This window comes from Bison bison, unplaced genomic scaffold (assembly GCF_000754665.1).
Source record: "Bison bison bison isolate TAMUID 2011002044 unplaced genomic scaffold, Bison_UMD1.0 scf7180017864471, whole genome shotgun sequence".
NCBI lineage: Eukaryota > Metazoa > Chordata > Mammalia > Artiodactyla > Bovidae > Bison > Bison bison.
In genome coordinates this window covers 4,694,335-4,701,695 of record NW_011495032.1, presented here as the reverse complement: position 1 = coordinate 4,701,695, position 7,361 = coordinate 4,694,335, and positions in this window count along the sequence as shown.

Sequence of the window (7,361 nt, the reverse complement as noted above, 5' to 3'; positions counted from 1 at the left end):
AAAGGGAGAAAGACTCAGACAGGTGCTATCGAAAAATAAGATCAGTTCTCTCTTCACAGTATAAGGGGCGAAAACTACGAACTCTTAAAGCTCTATCTAGCCAAACCGCTTACAACCTTGTATATATTTAATTTCAGGTAAGGAAAAGAATTATGTGTAGCGATCTCTATTTGCTGGACTTTTTATTAATCTCCTTTATTATTATTGTTATAATTATTATAATTATTATAATTATTTTATCCCCCGCCTCCGCCTCGCTGCCCCTGGCCCAGTTTCGTTTTCTTTTGAATGTTATTGCTTCTCCGGTGCCTCCCGTCCCGCATCGCTGGCCCTCCGTTTCTCTGGGACTTTTCTTTGTGTGCGTGAGAGTGTGTTTCCTTGCGTGTCTGCCCTTCGCCTCTCCCCCTCCCCCATCTCCCCAGCCCCTTCTGTCCGTCTGTCTGTCCTGTCCCCGACCCTTTCGTTTTCCGGAGACTTGTTGAGAAATACGACCCCACAGACTGCGAGACTGAACCGCCGCTACAAGCCAAAGATTTTATTATGTTCAGAAACCTGTAGTCTGAAATAAAGTGTACACTGTGCTCACGAGCGCCTGACGGCCCTCCTCTTTGCGGGCTGGGGAAGGGCGAAGAGACAGGGCGGCCCTGCGCAAAGCGGGTACACACCGAGCGCGGAGCCCCGAGGCTCCGCCAGGCCTTAAGATCCATCACCGCACAACGAATACAGGGTACAAGGAGGGCGCGGTGATAGGGATGGCTCGGACCCGGGGATGGCCTGGGTTTGGAGGGTCTAGCGGGACACGCCTGGTCTCTGATAGCATTCAAAGGAGACCAAAGGCCGGAAACCCCAGTCCTGACTTCGGAAACACTGCGGAGCTGTTGGTCTGCTTCCCGCGGAGCCAGGACCAGCCGGGCTGCAGCATACTCTGGTTCAACCTGCTCCTCTCTCCAGCTTGCTTCTTTTCTTTTTCTGTCTCTTTTTCTGATGCAGTCTTGCTAGAGGTTTTCTCCTTTAGAAGCAAAAGGACTTCCCGGGGCATGGCAGAGGTGAGGGGCTGCCTGGAATACTAAGCGAGGGCCACCTTGGCCTGTTTGGACTTCACTGCTCTTCCAATGGAGAAGTGATTCGGTTGTCTAGACGGCTGGTCGAGGATGGCACAGGAACCTGGCAGGACTCATGGTGGGCGAAGTCCGGAGAGGAGGCCCCGATGCAGAGAAGCCATGTGGAGCTGCAACCCCTCAGTCAGCTACAGGGATTGCTCTGGGGCGAAGATCTCAACATGCACACAGGCCTGCCTTTGCCCCAAATCTAATAAGCGAAGTTCCTTTCACAATCCCAACAAAGCCTGGCTTGCTTTCTGATAGAGGGGGGCACAAACACCAGCCCCCTGGGGCCCCAGAACCCCCAGATTTCCAAGAGGGAAATGTCTGAACACTTGTCCCAGACCCTAGGGCCTATCCTTCCTGGGTAGCCACTGGGTCCCACCATTCAGGGACTAGGAAGAGAAAGGGGAGGTCCCTTCTAATCTCCCTTTGGTCCAGGATTTTTTTAAATGGTAAATTCTGTTCTCCCCGTTTTTCTTTCTCTTCTGTAGTATGTACGTATGCAGCTATACTCATATGACCAGATATGTAGGTGTCCCCAAAAACTCGGGTGCATATGTGATCATGTGTAGATGAATACTGGTACATCTGGGTGCCCACAGGGTTTTGTGTATTTCTGCATTATGTGAACATTATGCGATTGGATGTTCATGTCTCTGTAATTAGATGCATACTTGGATGTTTGTGAGTTCACAGTGTGTGCACATGTGCTTATTTGTGTTTGCAGGTGTGTTTGTGCATGTAGGGGAACCCTGCTTCTGTGCTCTTTCCTTGGGTTTCTTTCCTGTTGTTTTTGCAGGATTGATTATTGTGAGAGTGGGAATGACCGATCAGTCTGCCTTTCTTGAAAAATTCACCTTGGTTTGGGCCTGTGCTGGGTGTGAAATGACAGTGCCAGGTGTCAGGCCTTGGAAGCCAAGGGAGTGTTGAAGTCCCTGTTGAAGGGCTTGAGGGGTTGGGGTTCAGGGGCCTGGAGTTGCAGAGCACATTTCACATTGCCATGGGTTCCCAACTTTATTGCATTCCATTCACATCTTTTTTGGGTGTGTAGAGTAACCTCTACACATAATAGATGCTCACCCAATCCTTGAGTGAAGAGTTGAAAGCAGTGAGGTGGGCCCTTCCCTGGGCCAGTTGTTTTCTGGTGACTGGAAGTATATCCTTTGCTTTTCTTGGGGTGGCGATGCAGGGGAGGAGCCCAGAATCTTCAAGTTCTCCACAGCTTTTGGTTTTGGGGCTGAGATCTGAGGCTGAGGGTACCCCTTCCAGAATCTGGCCACAGGCAGATAGGATGTTAGGGTGCCCAGTTCTACAGAGAATCTTTCTATCCAAATGCATGGAAACTGAGTTACTCTTCCTTCTCCCTTCCTCAGTGTGGCCCCTTAGGATACCTGTGTCCCTCAAGATCACAGATGCAGAGTCAGGGGCCAACTTGAGTAGTAACTCCAAGAAGCATCCTGTTCCTTAAGGCCCCTCTTTATCTGTACCAGGAGATCAAAGCCAAGAGTTTTCCCTCTGGGGGAGAGAGAGGTGGTCACCTCTCCCCAGGATTATATTGGTAAATTGCATGGATGTGTCAGTATTATGTAATTTGACTTCTGGCCCATTATCTCCTTTTGTCTTCCTATCACTATGGGTAAATAGAATTTTTTTCTTTACTCAGAGGAGGAAACTAAAGCTTGGAGAACTTAAACATTTGGTCCATGGCTCCTCTGGTCCCCCTGTGTCTTCCTCTTTGTCACACCTACTCATTACAACTGCCTTTATCTCTGAAATCTGGCTGAGGTCCTCAAGAAATGGTCCAGTATGACTTTCCTATCTTCTCTCTTTCTTCCCCATCCCCATTTTTATTCCTCCTGATTGGGGCAGAGACTAGGGAAGGAGGACTCCAGTCAGACTTCTTTCATGCACCCCCTCTAAAAAAAGAAAGTAATAATAATCATAAACAGGCATTGATTTATCTGATTTATGGGTCTGGCTTAGCCAGCTGCCTGTGTATTAAAGTCTGGGGCTGCATCGAAATAAATACTAGAGTGTGCTATCCCAACTTCCTTATATTCTACCTATTTTTTTAAAGATTGGATTGAACCATAAACTTAAATCTTCCTCAGCCCAGGAGGAAATACACACTAGCCAAGTCTAAACAGTATTGATCCTTGGCTCTTTCTGAGGGCAAAGGTCTCTTCTGTTCTCTTGCCAGAAACTCCTGTTCCTTCAGTAGGGTCAGGAGGAGGAGGTGTGGAAGGGGGTGGACTACAGAAGGGGTATTCGGGTGTATGGTGGTACATTGTAGGTCTGTGTTAGCTTGTATGTTTGTGGGTTGTATTGCACGTGGGCATTTGTATAGAGGTGCTATTGACTGATAAATAAATATATTTATTTAGGCTTGGGAGGTGTAAGTGTGTTTTGAGTGTATAGGCACCAATAGCGATTAGTGTTTGTGGGTGTGTGTATGTGTGTCCAGGCTGCCAAGGGCACAGAGAAAGAGTCTGTACTAACCTGCCCCCCATCTGGCCCCCACAGCCCTGTCACCTGTGACAGGGCTTCCAGATGCCCCAATGTCCTCAGTAAAAAAGCCTAACTGCAGGGTAGGGGTGACCCTGGCTGACACCAAGAAGCCGAGGCCAAGGCCAGGGTCAGGGAGACTGGCCTCCCCAAACTCCTTGCCCTGTGAAAGTGTCTGCTGTGGCTTTTCTGGGGATGGCCATCTGTTTCTCCAAAGGTCAGCCTTGCTTTTCTTCTTCATGAAAGCCCTTCCTCTGGCAATACAGGCAACCTTCATTCCTCATCTTCCAACAGGCACAGGCTGGGAAGGGGATGGCGAGCCTGAAGACCCCTCTCCTCGCTTTGCCTCACAGCCTGGGGCCCATTTAATCTCTATGTCACCATGGCTTAAATTGGAAATCATGTTCACTCCATCTGGAGGGAGGTGGCCAAGTACCGCTCCATCCCTCATCACCCCACCAGAGACCTCTTCTCTCTTTTACTCTGAACCCAGGTGAAAGAATTGTGGTAACTTGTGGAAAGGGGCAAGACTGGGGACTCCACCAGCCCCCACTCCTCCCCAAATGATTTAGGCCAGGCATTTAATTGTTGGAGGGGATCCACAGGGAGTCTGGAATAAAAAGTTTCATTTAACTGGGGGTCGGGGGTGGGAGGGGAAATGCCTGGCAGGGTGTGAAAGCATACTGGAAGTGAGAGGCAAAATCTTCAGATTTCCTCTAAGTCCAGTAAGGGCCTCAAGAGTGTCACTGAGTGGGTGGTACCAATGCATATATAGACATACAGCACATGTGCACATACTTCTGCATATCCAAATGCACAAAAAATGTACTCACATATATAATACTTGTACACCTATGTAAAATATGAGCAAATATACAAACAAGTATCTAGATATCTAGAACTGACATACAGAGATGGGTTCCTAGCAAGCAGATGGCCATGGTCAATGTAGAAATTTCTGGCCCTTTTTTTACATGACCCAGGAGTACACCTGCTGGTGTCCAATACATATCTGCATGCCCCAGCTAATGGGCTTTGCTCCTATCCAGTGTAGAGACAGGGCATTGTTTCCAGGGCTGGGGACACACTAGACTGCCCACTTCTTTTCATGAAGGCCACCAGAGAACTGGGACTAAGGTGAGTGGATTGATTGTGTGGGGTGGAAAGTCTGGAGTCAAGGCAGCCCCTTCTCTCTCCCCAGAGACTCTGGGCTCAGACACAAATGTGCTGCTGCTACACCTGTCTCCATCCCTCCCTCCCACCTACCCTGCACCTTCCCAGGTGTACCTCCTGGGGGTGAAGCAGATCCAGGGAAGGAGAGGGCAGACTTCTGAAACTGATTTCTTAGAGAGTTGGGTAAGTCTTGGGCCATTATAATTTGCACTTTGAGTTTGCTTCTAAATGCAGCCTTTCCCAGAGATGCCATTCTGGAGATGGAGCAGGCCCCTCCACTCTGGAATTCTTCCCAAAGATATGGGGTAGGTTGCCGTGAGCACATTTGGAAAGATTTCAGGTTGCAATAATGGATTGCAGAAAAGCAGAGATCGGAGCACTGTGCATGCTCAAACACACCCAGCTTATCCCGAGAAGAGGATTGGATCCATGCTCCAGATTTGCCTTTCAGATGTGGGAATGGGGTGAGGGGCGGCTGTGGGAGGATGCAGGAGGAGCCCTGTGCTGGGGGAAGCTGTGAGCACAAGCCTCCCCACTCAATTCTGCCAGGGGACAGAGCATACACGCAAGCAATCTCTCAGGGACTAGCAGCTACCAGAAGATTCCTCCCAGACCCAGCTGCCATGCAAGTGCAAGTGCAGGGGTGGTGAGAAGCGCCATCCTGGGTGCACTCAGTACCCCCACTCCGTTTCCCCCCGCCCTCTCCCACTCACTCCTGGCACCCCAGGAACAGCAATTACATCGCAGAGGGGAGGGAGACCCCTGTAGGTGAGATGGAAGGAATCCAAGGAAGAGACAGACCTACTAAAATTGAACATTCCTCAAGGACAGACGACTGCAAGAGTGGGCTAGGACCCTGACTGAGAGGCCAGCAGATTCAGGCCGGAAGGCACACAGTGGTACCCACTGATGAAGTGAATGCAGTGGGAAACCACTGATAAAGCCCTGCTGCTGCCCCACACCCCCCTCCAGCTGCAGTGAGGCGGCCGTTAACAGTCTTTCATCCAAGATGAAAATTCATCATTACAAGAAGACACATCCAGAAATTTAAAAATAATAACAGATTCTCTATTTACTGACAGCCAGTGTCCCACGTTGCTAGCCATTTGACACAGTTTACTTTTTTCAACCTCACACACTTCTTTGAGTTGGATATTATCATCCCCATTTTACAGGTAAGAAAAGTGAGGTCCAGGGACATTCTTGCCAAAGTCACACCAAACCACGTTAAAGCTTACACAGTAATTATATGTCATAAAATACCAGGACGATTCTCCCGGTGTGCTATGTTTCCACAGTAAGAGAACTTCTGCATAAGTCGGGATGGGGTGGATTTGGGTTAAAGGCTATTCTTTCTCTTCTGAACTCTTAAGTAGGAGTAGTCCTCAGCCGCCATCTCCAACCTCCCACTCTTCTCTCAAGTTAGTACCTCACGTTCGAATTCTTGCTCTCAAATCCCACTTCACCCAGGTTGGTCTCAGATTAGGTTCCCCGGAGGTCTTCAAGATGACCCCTTCCCACCACAATCAGCAGCGTCTACCCTCACAATCTCCTCTCCCTCCTGAGCCCAGTCTGGCTCGGCTGACACAGCCCGCCCCTGGCCTCTCGGACCTTGGCTTCTCCCGCCTGGCTGGAGCTGCCTGCTCGCCCAGCGCGGTCTGCGGAGGGCGCCTCGCAGATGCACTTCCGGTCAGCGCAGCGAAGGCCGTAGGCTTGGACTGCGCTGACCTGTCGAGTCAGGCTGGAGATCGGAGAGCATCTGGGGCTCGTCCTCTCTCGGGGAACCTCGAAACCCCAATTCTGCTAGCCCAGCGCGGGATCCTGCCCACCGGCTCGATGGAGACGCCAAAGAGAGGGCTGCCCGGGCGCCGGGCTCCGGGTGATGGACAGGGACCCGCCTCCCTCCACCCGCAGGCGCCAATATTCCCGCATCTCCTACCCGGGTTCCCCCAAACGACTATCTCTGTACAGTTTCGATTTGTGTCTAGGCCGGGTTCGCTCTCCTTTCAGTAATTTTCTATGGGCTTCCCGGCCTCTGGGTTCCTCCTTGGTCCTCTGCTCCAAGGTTTCCGTTTTCGTTCAGAAGACTGCCCTCCTGCGGTCAACCTCTCCGACCACTCGGACTCGGCCTTTGCGGAGGGTGTGCCTGGGCGTCTCTTTGGCTTCCTGCCCTCCGTCTCCTCTGGTCCGTGGCCCGGCTCCCAAGTTTGCTCCCGGGATTGGAGGCTATGAGGAAGGCCGGGGACTTCCGACCTCTCGCTTCCCTCCCTGGGCCGGCGCGCAGGACCGGGGCTGACCTTGGAGGCGGCCACGCTCCCCGCTCCCACCACGTTCCCCAGTCACCCCCGGCCCCCTTGACTCCCGGGCTACCAAGTCGTGGCCCCTGGGGAAGCGCCCTTCCTTTGGCGGTGCGCCTTTGCCCTGGCGGTATCGCGCAGCGGCTGGCAATCTGAGCTGCGCAAACCATGTTTTGGAGCGGCCGGGCCTGGGGTCAAACCAGGAAGGAGGAGGGGTGGACCTCAGGCTGTGGAGACCCGACTTTATTTGTTTCAACTTGTCCTGAAGGGTTAGACGAGGCGC